At 49.4% G+C, this 15,924-nt stretch overlaps 1 protein-coding gene across 5 annotated transcripts in view; it reads right to left on the bottom strand.

The window, feature by feature from the left end:
• The window catches only part of PGS1 (phosphatidylglycerophosphate synthase 1), a 64,716-nt gene that overhangs the window by 39,274 nt on the left and 9,518 nt on the right, over window positions 1-15,924 (bottom strand). The window contains exon 1 of one of the 5 annotated variants that reach the window (XR_011234911.1): window positions 8,645-8,801. The exons of the other annotated variants lie outside the window; for them this stretch is intronic. The gene's annotated coding sequence lies outside the window, so the exon portion shown is untranslated. Of the gene's footprint in view, window positions 1-8,644; window positions 8,802-15,924 lie in introns of those variants that run through there. 5 annotated transcript variants of the gene reach the window in all.

Here is a 15,924-nt window from a genome sequence, read left to right as displayed (position 1 = left end):
TTGCTCGCTTCATGATAAAGCACTGAATCTTCCCAGGGTTCATAAATGTCCCTGCACAGACACCAGATGGCCCACAGCTGCGCTTCCCAGAAAGCCCACCGGCCTGTCATGGCGATTCACTGCCAAGAAAACTTTAGTCAACAGCAGAAGGTGCTGGCTCTCTGGAACCTGGAAGCCTGAAACTGGCGCGGCCCGCAGAGCTGGGGAAACAGCTGCTCTCCCCCTCTGTCTCTAGAGGGGGTGATGTCACTTATGGGCACAGGCTTGCAAACTAAAGGCCTAGATGTGTGAACAACGGATTTCCCAAACCATGGGCCACAGAGAAGGAAGGATCCTTCAGTCCACCGGAAAAACATGAGACAATGGGAAGGGTGCATAGCAACCTGTCTGAAGCCCCAAAGGGGCCTAACGTCTAATATCCATCAGTGGAACACAGTCTGTTTGTGGAGCGAAGGCGGACAGCAGGGTAAGATCAATGTCTGCCCTGCCTCACGGCACTTCTGCCACCCCTCAGACCACACAAGAAGCACCGCTCCAGACCACATGAGCGGTTCTACAGTGGCCTTCCTAGGAGCCCAGAGACACAAACCAGCTCCCAAAAAGATGAGGAAACCCTCCTTGGCACACAGCAACCCAGAGGAGGCCAAGTGTCAACTTAAGTCTCAATTCAAGTTATCACATGACCACCTATTATGTACCTTGGAGGGTACAAATGAAGAACCAGGCACATTCTCTGCCTCCCACAACCTTGGTAGCCTAATAGACCTACACACCTGAAATGCTCTAACACCACAAGAGGAAATGCTAAAGTTAATGAAATCAAGGTCAAAATGTCCAGTGCATACGCTACAAGTGATCAGAAAGGGAGCTGGGGACGCCTGAGCCACTGGGGAGGTTTTACAGCAGCCTACCTTGACAGGGCCTTGAATAATCTGTGGAATTCAAACAGGAAATGCAGAAAGGGGGGATGCTCCAGGCAAGGAGAGGTATGAGCAAACAGAAGAGGAACTAGCAAAACCACTCTCAAGAGAAAAACCTCGGAAGGCCTCAACAGCCCAGAGAGCACACAACACACACACACACACACACACACACACACACACACACACAGAGTCTACACAGGTGTCAGGGTCCGCCTGCCACCTCTGTCCTGCCTGGGAGAGAGCCACTCTGCCAGGCACCAGGCTAGACGAGCCCCAGCGCCCTGTGGTTCCCTAGGCAGGTCTCTTCCCTACCAGGCAGCTCTCCCTGGGAATGTTCCACCAGGGCCTCCATCCAACAGTTACTGAAGGCTTTTTATGTTGGCTTCCCGCTTGATCTGTGCACTGACAGGTTTATTTTTGTTAGAGAAGAGAAGGAGCTAAAAGCCAATTAGGATTCACGGATTCATTGTGGAGACCCAACCTTCAAGTAACAATTTTACGTATCTAAAAAGGAAGGTGGTTAAAAAAGCAGCAAAGAGTTTTATCAAGGTCCCCACAATGACGGCACATGCCGAGGAGACCACGTCTGGACTGGTGACACTCAAAATTCAGCAGAAGCCCGTCAGCAGGCCAGAGAGAGCCAATCCCGTTCTAAACCCGCTCTGCTCTCTCCTCCAGGGCCTGCTCAGGGGCCCATTTTCTTCCTTCCACATCAGCCAGAACCCCATGGGGGTTAGTTCCCGGCTTTCCACAGCGTAACTCCTGGGAATTTTCTCAGAAAAGGTTTATCCCTGTGTTCGCAGCAGCCCCTGCTGCACAATAATTCCAACCTCCAGGGGCCGACCACCTGCAAAGGCAATTGCCCGCACACCAGGGAGGTTTACTAAGAAACCACATGTCCCAGTCAAGAAACTAAGCCCCAAGTGATTTGAGGAGGCAGCGAGGCTGTGGTTACTTTACGCAAGAAGCCTAGCTGTATGTCACATTCAGCTTTTAGAGAACTAAACCAGTACACACACACACAATTTCCACATCTAGACCCGGGTTCCCCCGAATCGTCTCTTTCTAGATAGCATCGAGTCCCCAGTTCTAGTCAGAGGAAGGAGGAAGTGGTAGGGGATGGGAAGTCCGATGATCAGGCTCTGCCAACCCTGCTTCTCTGAAGGCTCCGTCCTTTACTCTGGAATGCTGGCGGAGCTTAGAGAACAGGGGCATGGCAAGGGCACATGGTCCCCCACTGCACCAGTGCCTCGGGATTCAAAATCTGACAAGCTGTACTACTTTACCATACAAACCTCAGCAATAACCAAAACAAATGAACAAACAGCTCAAAACAATCCACAGCCTGCAACCCTAAAGGTGAAATGGGACCAGAATCCTCTCAGAGTCAGCCCAGCTCCAGCTGCCGCCCACAGGACACTTGACGCTAGGCAAAGGTTCAGTCATGTGATTTAAGGCTTCCCGTGGAATTTGTAGACAAATTCCCTGAACTGGGGCATGGGCTCAGCTTAAGCACTCCTGACCCCTCCCTGACCTGCGGGCATCCCCGACCTGAGGGCCTCCACTACCAAGAGGGGGAACCTGAGCAAGCAGGTGCAATGAGTGTGAAGGAGGGGTGCGGTGGAGAGGGGAGGGAAGTTTCTTACCACCATCTCAAGGAGGACTGGGGCAACGACCAAGTGAGGACAGTGGAAGCCTGCCTGGCTCACCTGCTCACGCACACGCACACACACACACACACACACACACACACCCCCAGTGAGAAGCACAGCACCTCAGTGGGACTTTAGCTCCGAATAATCAGCCAAAGTGAAATAGTGCAAGCACACAGCAGCTAAGAGACTATGGAACTCACCTACTTACACAAGAAGCCTTGGGGAAAAATAAGAGAAGGCATTTCTCCCTTTTGTGGGGAGACAGGAGTTTTCCATTTCCCCAAACACTTTGAAGCGGCAAGTGCTTCGTGGGAAACACTGGCGCAGCTCACCTTTCTCCTCTGGCTATGCGACAGTGCGCCTGGAGGTCAACGCAGCTCCCGCAAACGCCAGAGAATTATACCTGGGTCTACACTTCATCTTTAGAAGACCCTTCCGCATCCTCTTCAGGTGCCAGAGAACACACATCTGCTTCCCCTGGAGCTGCAGTACCTAATGTCACCCACTATCGATGGGACACAAGTAGTAGGCCAACATCTTAGGGTTTTATCAAAATCGGGTATGTGAGGCTTTGAACAAAGAATATGGTAAAGCTGAAGGTCTGTCCTCAGACTACCCACAACGGCATCACGGACAGGGCACCCAGCACAGGGCATTAATTCAGCGTCCCCCATGTGGGCTGAGAGACATGGTCTAAACATCCATGCGCCCTTCTGAAACCGTAAGATAAGACGCTGTGGTCTGGATCCCATCCAAATCTGTACAAAACGACGAAAAAAGAAAGGAGTTTTTAAAAGAAACTGAGCTCTCTGGATTGCAATATTTTCAGAAACTACTTTTTTAGAAAAACCCACCCCACCCTTCAGTCATACACATTTAGATGTAAAAAAGTGAACTGATGAGAAAAGAGCAACAGTCATAACACTTCCTGAGAAAGGCTCCAGAAACTACGTGAAGCTACCGTACTTCCTGCAACCCTGGCAGCAGGCGGCCCTTCCTGACTAATGCAAGACCTAAACCCGAGGATGGGAAATGAGTGTGGATTCCCGGAGGTTACAAAAGACCAACGGCCTGCTGAACTCCCACAACAAGTCCAGCACGAGAGGCCAGGGCGTCCAGCATTCGCTTACACGCTGCCAGATGACTCTCCTCTCGGCTTAGCCAAAAGGAAGCTGATTACATTGGGGGCCAGAAATCTAAAATATATTTATAACCCATAGTACACCTAGGGTAGCCAAATGCACCAGACACATCAGAGTGCCTGCAGAGAACCAATCACATGTTCTACTCCAAACAGCTTCAGCCAGCCAGACTCCTGACAACCTCCAAATCAACTCGTTTACATTAATCAGAAGACACTATTTACAAGAGGATTACCTATCAGAACATTTTAATCCCAGGCTGGTTTCCATCTGCCTACCAGCACACAACTGATCGAGCCTAATTCATCACCAGCTACAATGTGTTCAGGGGCACTTGTTAATAATAATAACGGAAAGTCAGTCAGTTGTAAATCTTTCAATTCACTGCAAGATCAAATGTGAATTATCTAGAAAAATTATGCTTTGATTCTAATATGCACCTCCCACCTCATCATATTGTTATAAATAAACCAAGAGATGGCTGCCCTGAACTCTAAGGAGTACGGAAGACTGGGTCCCAACATTAGGAAGTTCACAGAAAAAGTAACTTCCAGAAATCTGGTGGTCCCTCAGAGCAGTAACTACTTACAAGTCGAACTGGCCTGCCATTACAATGTAAGGAAATCTAATGGAAAGAACAGTCTGCTAGTTACCTGTTTCTCTTATAACACAAGAAAGTTAGGAACCCCTACCCCCTCCAACACACACACATTCAAGCACCTAGAATAGAAAAAAATGGGACTTATTTAAGTTTGAAAAATAAAGACTATTAGGCACACATAACTCAAACTGAAAATAGTTTAAAAAGAAAAAAAAAGTAGGCCACAGAAAAAATATTTCCTTGCATGACAGGCAAATTCAAGGTCAGGGACTACCACCCTTATTAATACATTCCCCACTAGGTCTCACCTACTCCAAATAACCAGCCCATTCTGTGTAGCCCCATGACTCCAAAAAACTATCTGAAGCATCTGTCCCCCTCTCCTGAGCTCCAGCTCTGTCACAGTCAGCGGGACACTGAACACCTCCACCTGGAGGGACCTGGATACCAACTAGGAGGCCCAAGTACACCTTATCATCATCCCCAAACCCGCTCCTCTTCCTTCTCCCCGTTTCAGTGCAGTGTTCCAACCTCCATGCGCCCTATCAGGACTGATTCTAATCCAGCCCTCTTTTCTGCTCCCACTTCCCTGATCTCACATACACCTCATTTCAGGCCTGAACCATTATCAAAAGAATTCATACATGGACTCTCAGAGCCTGCCTTCCTGGGTCTCTGGCCCAGAAGACTGACATGCTCCTACCTCCTCTCTTCCTTCCTCCCCTGCTTGGTATCCCCAGTCAGCTCCTAGAAATAGTTTCAGTACCAGGGGGACCTCAGAATTGCCTTCTGTCACTCACTGTCGTTCCTCGAACATCCGCTTCCCCTCTTCTTCACCCAGCCTATTCCTACCCTCCTTCAAAACAGCTTAGAGTGACTGCCATCAGGAAGCCTTCTAGGACCTCCAGGTGCCTTTCCTAGGTACTGCCATGACCTTCTACCTCCTTTCCTGTAAATGTCTGTTTATGTGTCCGAGCATCTTGGAGGCGGGCCTGTCTTTATCTTTGCTTCCTCAGCACCTAGCACAGCATAGCAGTGCTCTGCACACACATGAATAAATGAATGGATCCAGCATCCCTAATGATAATGAGTCAGATGCTTGCTTAAGAGGAAACAACAGTACTTCTAAATCATTAATTAGCAGTAATTTTAAGTAGAATTCTCTGTCTTTATGGCCGTCTCTACGCCTGAAAGGAAACAGCAGTAAAAGAAATGTTCCTTTTGCTAGCCATGAAGATTTACCAGCCCCTCCAACAACTGAGTCAGACTGACAAGCTAAAATCTAAAATAATTTAAGCACATGACTACACAGACTACTAGCAATGAATCAATGATTAGTGAGTTACAAGAAACCACATCATTCGGGGAATGAGGAATTGGGAGGTGCAATTGAACAATGGAGAAGAAACGAAAGTCAGCAGCCAATAAAGGGTGAGTAGCCACAATAGACATGAATAACTCTGAACACCAAGGCTACAAAGATTCAGAAAAAAATCTGCAAACCGAATAAGGCAAAGAAAGGGTCAGAAACTTACAGTATCACTCACTACTAGTCAAAGAATTTAACCTCAGTCCTAGCATAAGCATTACTTCCAAGAATTATAAAACCAGAACTTCTGGGCTGGTCCAAGTGCAGTGGTGTTTACAACTAATTGATCACAACCAGTTACAGATGCCATTGTTCTTTCTCCACTCCCACTGTTTCACTTGACCAGCCTAAAAAAAATAAATAAAAAATTAAAAAAAAAAAAAGAACTTCTTAACCTAAACATTTGTACCCCCATAATATGTTGAAATAAAAAATAAATAAATAAAACAAAGAACTTCTGACTTTAATGCCCAAGAAACTGAGCTTCTGGTTGAATTGCTGACCCAGAGAAACAACTATCCCTCTCAGCGTAATGAAGAAGAAATATGGAGCCACATAAACTACATCCATTGATATTATTTACAAAAAAAGACTTTGGGAAGTCAATTTAGACTATCCCCACTGCCCCTCCAACCATCAATAAAAAAGGCAATCATAGGCACCTGTACTCGAATATTTATAGCAGCACAATTCACAACGGCAAAGATGTGTAAACAACCCAAGTGCCCTTCAATCCATGAATGGATTAGTAAAATGTGGTATATGTATACTATGGAATTCTACTCAACTACAAAAAACAATGGTGATCTAGCACTTCTTACATTATCCTGGATAGAGCTTGAGCCCATCCTTCGAAGTGAGGTATCACAAGAATGGAAAAATAAGCACCACATGTACCACCGCCATCAAGTTGGTACTAACTGATCAACACTAAGGTGCTCACCTGGTAGTAATATTCATTGGGTGTCAGGTGGGGATGGGTAAACTCACAACTAATGGATGCAGGTGTGCACGGTATGGGGGAAGGGCACGCCTCTAGCCCTGGTTTGGGCGAGGCAAAGTCATTACTTGTAACCAAAATGTCTGTACCCCCATAATATCCTGAAATTAAAAAATAAATAAATAAATATTTAGGCCGGGTGCGGTGGCTCACGCCTGTAATCCTAGCACTCTGGGAGGCCGAGGTGGGTGGATCGCTCGAGGTCAGGAGTTCGAGACCAGCCTGAGCAAGAGTGAGACCCCCCGTCTCTACTAAAAATAGAAAGAAATTATATGGACAACTAAAATATATATACACAAAAAATTAGCCAGGCATGGTGGCGCATGCCTGTAGTCCCAGCTACTCGGGAGGCTGAGGCAGTAGGATCGCTTAAGCCCAGGAGTTTGAGGTTGCTGTGAGCTAGACTGACACCACGGCACTCACTCTAGCCCGGGCAACAGAGTGAGACTCTGTCTCAAAAAAAAAAAAAAAAAATTTAAAAAAAGGCACAGTCATATGAAATGCCTTTTTCAAAAGAATTTGTGGAGATTGCCCAAACATTCTTTAGTAATCAATTCTAATGTTAAACAATGATTAATAATGAAATGTTTTTCACGTAGTTTAAACACATAGAGGGAAATGACAAAGTCACCTAAACATCCTGTCTTTGACGGCAGAACGTTTTTTGAAACTTTAAACCGAACCTCAGTGGTTTGATGCCAGGATGTAGAAGTCATCTGACTTCACTACCCACTGAAACGAACAGGTCTAAGTACCAGAAAAATGAAAATGAAATACAGAAAATAGAGAGGCCACCTGTTGTACACCCCCATTCCCACCAGGTTCTCCAATGTGAAACTTAGAGCCATTCTCATCAGTGGGCTTCCAGGAGTTTCATCCTGCCCTGAATCTATCACCTAAAAGTTCCCCTAAATCAAACTTAAGTTTTTGCTGAAAAACTTCCACCACAGCTCAGTATGAAGTAAGCTCTGTGTACCTAGAATCACCACACACGACTGGATCCCAGATTTCTGTACTAAGGCAAGGAGGTCAAATCTCACCCAAGGAGCACAGCCACAAAATCTAAGACAATGCAAGCACAACTAAAGCGGACAGTTGTAAGGTTTTATTTTTTTTTTCAAGGCTCAAATCTCTCTAATAATAAAACTATTTGCACAAAATTATCTTTTCCTCTTTTTTTAATATTAGCAATAGTAGCAGGCCTCTTAGGTCAGCATGTTCTTGGCCAATGTTGACTTTTAAAGACCACTGCCTGAGCAAATTGCTCCAAAGCCTACTTCACCATTTACATAACTCACTTCCGTACTTTTCCAGAACACAGGCACTTTAAAAAGTGTAAAAAGGGTTTCAAGTGGTTCCTCTTCCCATGCCTGAGTGCTACTGACCAAGGATTGCTTCACAGCTCTCTCGGGCAGGATGTGAGAAACGCTGCATACACAAAATCCCAGCAGGGCTGATTCACTCCCGCCAAGTCACCTCACAGCCAAGATTACTTAAGGGAAAGACCCCTCTGACCCTAAATAGTGTCTCTCGTGACAAGACTCTCCAACACTCACATCCTAGGGCCCAACCAAGACGTAAATTTAGCCTCCGGAGCTTGACCGAAGCTCCCTGAACGCGCACACAGTTCCTCCTCCAAAGTGTAAGTGGACAGAGGCCGGGACTCGCCACCAAGCACGGCAAAGAGGAGAGGCAAGGACTGGCCGGGCTGCGCAGGAGGCCCACTGGGCTGGACCCGGCTGACAGTGGCGCACCTTCCCTCAAGGCCAGGGGAGAAGCAGGAAAGCCAGGTGCTGAGCCCTGGACGGCAGAAAAGGGCCTGGGGACACTGGGAAGGGCTCGCTGTGGAAGCCCAGGACGCCGGGCCGGGGGCGCCGGGGAACCCGGCCGGGGACGCCAGGGGGCCGAGCCGCAGCGGCGGGGGCCTGGCTCTCAGGCCGGCCGCCTGTCTCACCTCCTGCGCCGGCGGTCCTGGTTCCTGCCAAGGCGGTCGGACAAGCGCCCCAGGAGCGCGGCCAGCCCCGGGCGGCCAGGCAGGAGGCCCAGCAGTCGCCTCCAAAACACCGGCCCCGCTGCCGCTGCCGCTGCCGCCATGGAGACTCGCGGCTTCCGCTTCCGCTTCCGACGCGCTAGAACTTTATTGACAACAGAGAGCGCGAACACGCGGCAGCGCGCAGGCGCGGGAGTCCCGGCCCCGGGAGGGTGGTCCGGCATGGCTCCCCACAAGCCTCAGTTTCCCCCTGGGGCACACAGACCAAGCAGTGGTCTCTCCGCAGGAGGGTGGTCGAAAGCCCGCCGGTTAAACGCTCAGGGAGGTGTGCACAGGTGTACGAGGTGGTCCGCACACCTGCGCTCCATCATCACGGTCCCGGAGGAAAGGATGCCTTGCATTCACGCCACGGCCCCCCCACCCCCACCGGCTGTCAAAATTAACCTCCCGGTGGTGGGATTGCTTTTCAGGACCATTATCTATTTCAGGCTGGAGTTGGTAGGGTGTTAGACTTGTACGATACCTCTAAGGTGTTAGTTAGACATGGACAAAGTCTTGTAACTTGGTTAACACTCATAAACCAAGGTGCGCAGAACCATGGAAAATCCCCACCAGACTGAGGGGGGAACAAGTTTTCACCTTATTATTCCCAGCGCCTGCAGCTGCATGGCACAGAGCAGCCTCAACAAACCTCTGTGAGATGAATGAAAAGTCCTCCACCCTCCTTATGTGCCCAAAGACACAGATGTCACCGGCCCCTGGAAATGCACAGTTCTATGCTCTGAAGGTGAAGGAGCACATCCCTACATGCCAAGAACACTTTTTGCAGCTAATTTTACAAAGGAAATCCTCGCAGTATCATGAAAGGCAGAAGAGATGAGTTCTGAACTCTAAGATGCGGCTCCCTGGCTGGCCCACATGGACTGAGACCTAGAAACTGGAAAAACTGCAGGACACAATCATATCCTACTTATCCCAGGGGGGTGTCATGAGGTTAAAATGACATGGACACCCTGAAAACAGCATTCCGAATTCTCCGATGAAATTATCCCAGAGAAATTAATTACACATTCCCACAAGAATATTCATCTCAGCATTGTTCATGATATCAAAAGTGTGCAAGTAATCTACAGTGGGGGAGTTAGTTAAGTAAATAATGGTACATCAGTACATTGGAAGACCATACATCATAAAAAACAATGTTCTAGAAGAATATTTACTGACATTAAGTGTAAAAGCCAAATTACCAAAGAGTAGTATAGAGATGATCTCATTTTGTTAAAAATTAGAAACGGTGGGGGGAAGGAGAAAATGTGTGTATACAGACAGACTGAAAGCAAATACACCAAAATGTTGGTTATTTGGTGCTATTCAGGAGTTTCCAAATTGTTTACAATCATTGAGTATTTCAGATTGATTTGAACTTTTAAGTTTAGATAGCTTTACAAATACTAGGTGGGATTTGATTCAATTCTTCCAAGTTAGAAATGGTGAATCATCAAATGTCCTAACTTCCAGTAACTAGAATGAGACCATCCATTGCATAGTTCTGCTTTTGCATAGTGCCTGGCACGTGGTAATTGTAGAGTAAACATTGGCTGAATGGCTCTACCATGATGCTTAGTGGTGAGTGCCACGTGGACCACAGGAGCATCCCAGTCATCCTAAAAAGAGCTCTCAGCATCTTTTTGCCTATGGCACTTTGCTGTGTGAGGCATTAAGGGAGACAAACAACCATAGTACCATCTCACTGGGAATTTCCAACCTCAAAAAAAGATGGCAATATTGATAGCATGGTAAGTTAATACATTAAGATACATTAAGGATAAACAGCAGGGAATGACACAGTCTCTTCTGAAACCACACACCAAGAGCCTCTGGCTTTCATGGCTAGTTTGAAACAGACAGAGCTATAACCAAAGTGAGGCAACCACAACTTTGCCTCAGAACATGAACATTTGGAGGTTGCAAAAATTTTAAATAATGGCTTTCAGAGATTAAGCAATTTTTAAATAGTTACACTTACATCATGACAGCACAGGCACTCTTTCTGCCAGGAGGTCTCATCTGGGCTGGTTACTGAGAACAAGGAGAGGGGATAAGACCCTCCCAGAAAACACAGGTGGCCCAGAGAGCCTGTGTGAGAGCATTCTGCGTGCCCCAGAGCTGCTTGGAGAGCTCACAACCTGGGAGAGACACTACTGCTGATGGGGTTTCTCATTCACTCCTTGACTGTGAGAAGACATCTGTCCTCTGAGTCCCCCTTGCCCTCCTGCCCTCAGCCACCGCTTCTCATTAGTCCCACTCACTCCTTCCCAGACAGGAGGTGCCAGGGTTAGAAAGACAGGGTTGATGGGGCTGATGGCAGATCCCATGTCTTCCCAAGCGGAAAAGGAAACCCATTCATTGGAAGAAGAGTTGACGTCAGGGAGTGGTGGGCCGCTGCCCCTGAGAGCGGGGCTGTTCTCCCAGGCAGGAAGCACCAGGAAATCCTGAGCCAAGGGCCCATGCCTCACCGTCTGTGATTCACGCTCTGAACCGACAATCACGCCAATGCAAGAGGAAGGCCCCTCCTCCTCAAGATTGCTCTGTGAGAGAGGGTCTCTCCCCAACTCGGGGCTGTGAGCAAAGTTAAGAGGGAGGTAGAAACTGGCCAGCCCTCCTTCTGCCTCCAGGGATGAGAAACCCTCCTGTGTGTGTGACACGGGGGCCGACACAGGGGCTGACGGCTGTTTCTGAGGCGCAAGTGCTTGTGTTAAAAAGGGAATGTGGCTTGGTACTAAGGCTGGGGCTGCAGCCTGCCTCCCCCTCCATTCTTCCCTCAGTCACTGAGCCCAGCCTCGCCAGCCTGGCCTTCTTGCAACCTTATCCTCCTCGGGGTCATTCCCCCAGCTCCTGTCACTCTTCCGAGTTCTGTCCAAATGTCTCCTCCCTTGGAAACAGTCTCCCCAACCCAGATAACAGGATTTTATCTTCCCATTCCTTACTGCGATCTAATTGTATTTACTGGTTTACTGTTGTATTTTTTGCCTCCCTGCCCCCACCAGAATATGAGCCCATGGAACCTCTTGTGCTCAAAGCACCCCGAAGAGAAGAGAGCCTGGCCCCAGCACTGGAGTGGGGAAGGCACACGTGGCCTCCCAGCTGGAGGAGGGGACCACCCAGTTTGTGCTTTCCCACCCAGAGTCGGGGAAAGGGCAGCTTGGCCTCCTGGGGGTTTTCTGACCTGCTGTTTCCTATCAGTTTGCAAGCCCAGAAGCTCAGCCCACCTTGGGGGCTGGGATACCTGAGCCCTAGGTCTCCACAGGCCCCCAGCCCTTTTCCTGTCTTCATTCTTCCCAAGCTACACTCTCCCTGCTAAGCTGTTACTCTGGTCTTTTCCAGTCCCTGTTACCCGTCCTGCCAAAACTAATACCTAACCTCAGCCCTCCCTGGCATAAGGCAGACTCCTGTTCCCTTCAAGCAGGGGGTCAGCATTCATATTCTTAAAGTGCCAAATTAGTAAATATTGTATACTTTGTGGGCCACATGAACTCTGTGGCAACTAATCAACTCTGGTGCCAAAGCAGCCAGAGACAATACGAATGATCTCGGCTGAGTCCAAATAAAACTTTATTTACAAAAATAGTCTGACAGCCCATGCCAACTGTTACTGAAAGCTTGGCACTTGTCCTCGAGGCCACATCAGAAGAACAAGAACAAGAGGTTTGAGGAGAAGGGAAGAGAAGTTTACTACTTTTCTGGCAAAGGAGGAGGATGGAGACTTTTGTATGAAAAATGCCATCGTCCCAATAAAGAACAGAAATATAGAGCTTTTAAAGGGTGGGTTCTCAGCTTCAGGCAATTGCTGTCCAACTACAGTTGATGATTCTGATCTCCCATCTCCACTGAAGACCATCTCCCGACCTCCACCCAGGCCCTTTCTTTACCAGGTCCATCTGAGCCAACCTCCACCCAGGCCCTTTCTTTACCAGGTCCACCTGAGCCGGCTCCTGCAGCACAAAGAACAAAAGATTTACCCAGCTCCTCCCAACCACTGCCCTGAGGCAGGGATGCAGGTTTTCATTCTCCAAAAGGAGTGGAAGATGTTTTTAAAGAGACAGAAAATACTTTTGCTGTTTTTTCAGGCCATTCCCTCGGTTACACATTCCCCACTGTCAGTATTTCCCTCCCATATCTGTGGGAGGAGGGGCGACTACCCTGTTACACAACCCCTATGTCCAACGTAAATGTGCCAACACCTATGTTAGAGAACAGCTTTCCCCACGGCTGTCCCCATGTACCCGGCATAGGCCCTGGTAGGCCCGCACAGCCCTGAAACTGGAAGAGGTAAGGTCCTCTGGGACCAGGGGCCTGAGCCTGTTGGGGCTGGGGGAGGCCCAGGAGAGCCAGAGGTTATAAACAACAAATTTGCCAAGCACAGAAACTCAGATCAGCAACCTTGCCTGGTAGGGGTAGGGAATCGGTCAAGGTCCTCTCATTTATCATTTAAACTTCTCAATGTCGGAAAATCTTGTCATCTGCAAAACAAAACACCTATTGCTCAATGACTCTCTCACCACAAAGAAAGAAGCCCAGGACTTTCTGGCATTTGATCAACAAGAAGTCAGAGCCTAAATTTCTGGAAATGCCTCCTGGGCAGAGCATCCTGGTTTGTTTCTCTGTCGCCAGTGAGAGATAAAAGCAGCTCTGGGTTTCAGGGGAATCTCAGCCTCTTGCGGCATGGCGGGTGGCCAGCACCAGCCCAGCCGGGAGCTGCAGGGCTCAAGATCCAGCAGCCCAAAGCATGGGGAAACACGGTGGCCCATGGCCAGTGATGTCTCAGGGAATCCCAGGGTCCCCAGGCCCTGCTTGGGTGGCCAAGCCAGGGAGCTGGGGGGAAGGGGGGTCCCTGGCAAACACCGCCCTAAGGCTGTCTTCCCAGCTTCTCCCTGCCCAGCTCCCACAGCAAAGTCCAAGCTAGAGGCAGAACAGAACGTGCCTGGGACTGGCACGGGGTCTCCCTCAGGACAAGTCTTGCTTGAGACGAGGCCAAATCAGACCAGGTCCAAGCAAGTAGGATAGGAAGATCTGGATGTTTCCTCTAGCCCAGGCTTGACTCATTTCCAGTCTCCTGGAATTTAGGAAAGAGACTCAAAATAAATGTCCCCAAATCCATTGCCCTTCTTGCCCCTTAGCCTAGAGAGAGGAGTGGGAGGGCAGAGGCCAGTGGAAGTTGCTGCCTCAATGCCTGCAGCTCCTGGCAGGGGAGGGGAGGGAGGGGAGGGCAGTCATCCTGGGGAGTGGTCTGCGCTGATCCAGAGAGCCTAGGACCCATCTAAAGAGCCAATGGGGGAGCTGGGTGCAGTGGCTCACGCCTGTAGTCCCAGCACTTTGGGAGGCCAATATGGGAGGATCTCTTGAGCCCAGGAGTTTGAGATCAACCTGAGCAAGAGTGAGACCCCGTCTCTATAAAAAAATGGAAAAATCAGCCTGGCATGGTGGCGCACATCTGGAGTCCCAGCTAGTCAGGAGGCTGAGGCAGGAGGATCGCTTGAGCCCAGGAGTTCAAAGCTGCAGTGAGTTATGATCGTGCCACTGCACTCCCAGCCTGGCCAACAGAGTGAGACCCTGTCTCAAAAATAATAATAATGATAATAATAAATAAAGAGCCAACAGGAACATGCTACAGTGCTGGTCCAGTGCTACCAGAGTGTCCAGTTTTTCCTAAGAAATCCCCAGATTCGGACATGGATGAGAAATTTCCAGATGCTTAAATGCTGTCTCGAATTTTTAAAAAATTCCGTGTAGGCCAAGCGATACATGTATGCCGCATTCAGCCTGGGGGCCACCACTTTGCATCTTCTGGTCTGTAAAACAGTGTCCCAGGTGCCACAGGAAGAAAGGGAAGAGGAAAGGAAGACCCCGGCTCACCTGATGGTACCTCTTGAACACTGACCCGATTCACAAACTACATTTTCAGTTTGCAAACTTCCAGAAGTGCCTGACCCACCTCCTGCAGGTAGAATGAAGTAGAATCTTCCCAGCTCATAGCCTTGGAGCTTGGAAGTAAGGTGCTAAGGCCTTTAGTGAGTGAGGAGAGTGAATCGGAAGTGAACGTGGAAAAGACACTCGGCAGCAGGGCCCCGGGCACCCTGCCTGGTGCTCTGCCTGTCCCCAGCTCTGCCAGCTCCTGTCCTCCTCTCACCCAGGCATGCAGTCGGATGGCCAGGAGGGAGGACAGACGAGCAAGTGTGAGGGGAGAGCCCAAGAGTCCGGTCAGCACCCCTGGGCTCCAGCCTGAGCTCTGCCTCGAGCAGCCAGGAGTCATGGTGTGGTCGGGGGATGTCTCTAGACCTCAGCTTCCCATCAGCCTCATGTCCCACTTCCTCAGGGAGTCCTCCCAGAGGTCCCCCCATTATACTAGGTCTCCCCATAATAGGCTCACACAGCTCCTTGGACTTCCTCACAGTACACAGCGCAGTCAAAATTAGTTAATCTGAACATCCGTCGTGGAAGAATCTTGTCCTTCTGGAAGGAATCTATAATATTATGAGGTCCCAGACTGATACATTTCTGGCATCCAGCTCAATCCCTGACACATAATGTGTGGTCAGTAGACATCTAGTCAAGGGATGAATGAATGGCTTTGTAAACAAGTGCTGAGGGGATAAGAAGAGCCTCCAGGTGGGTCCTGCCCGCCCCCCCAGTGGATCTGGACAGCAGCCAGCATTGTTTACAATTGTTGACAATTATGGGGGACAGTTGGTGGGGGCTTATGAAATCCTGGAGAGGGCAGTCCATGTACCCCTGGGCTAAGAATCTCCAAACCACACCACTGTGAGGCCTGGTGAGTACAGCACAGGCAAGGAGGAAGGCAAAGGATGGCACTGGGAGAGCTGCCCAATGTCACCTTAGATGCCCTCTACCTGTCCTTGATGGAGACTCCCAGCCCCCACTCCTTCTGACCCACTTCTCTGCCATCGAGGCTGGCTTGGGAGCAAGAGAAAGAGTGTTATTATTTTCCCTTTGAACTTGCCCGAGAATCAGAGCACGACAAAGTGTACACCAATGTGTGCTTCACAGTGTGGAGGAGCCAGGGGCATTCCCAGAGGATGGGGACTCAGGGGGGAGCCTGAGTAGAGGTGTGGGAGGTCAGTCAGAGGCTACAGGCACCCCAAGGTGGTGAGAAGCACCTGACCCAACAGCCCCATGTGTCGGAGCACCCGGCCGGCTGCCCGGCTCTAGCAGCCAGCCCCACTGGG

Source organism: Eulemur rufifrons, chromosome 9, assembly GCF_041146395.1.
Source record: "Eulemur rufifrons isolate Redbay chromosome 9, OSU_ERuf_1, whole genome shotgun sequence".
In the NCBI taxonomy this organism is placed as follows: domain Eukaryota; kingdom Metazoa; phylum Chordata; class Mammalia; order Primates; family Lemuridae; genus Eulemur; species Eulemur rufifrons.
The sequence above is the reverse complement of the archived record's forward strand: the minus strand, read 5'-3'. Positions and strand labels throughout refer to the sequence as shown.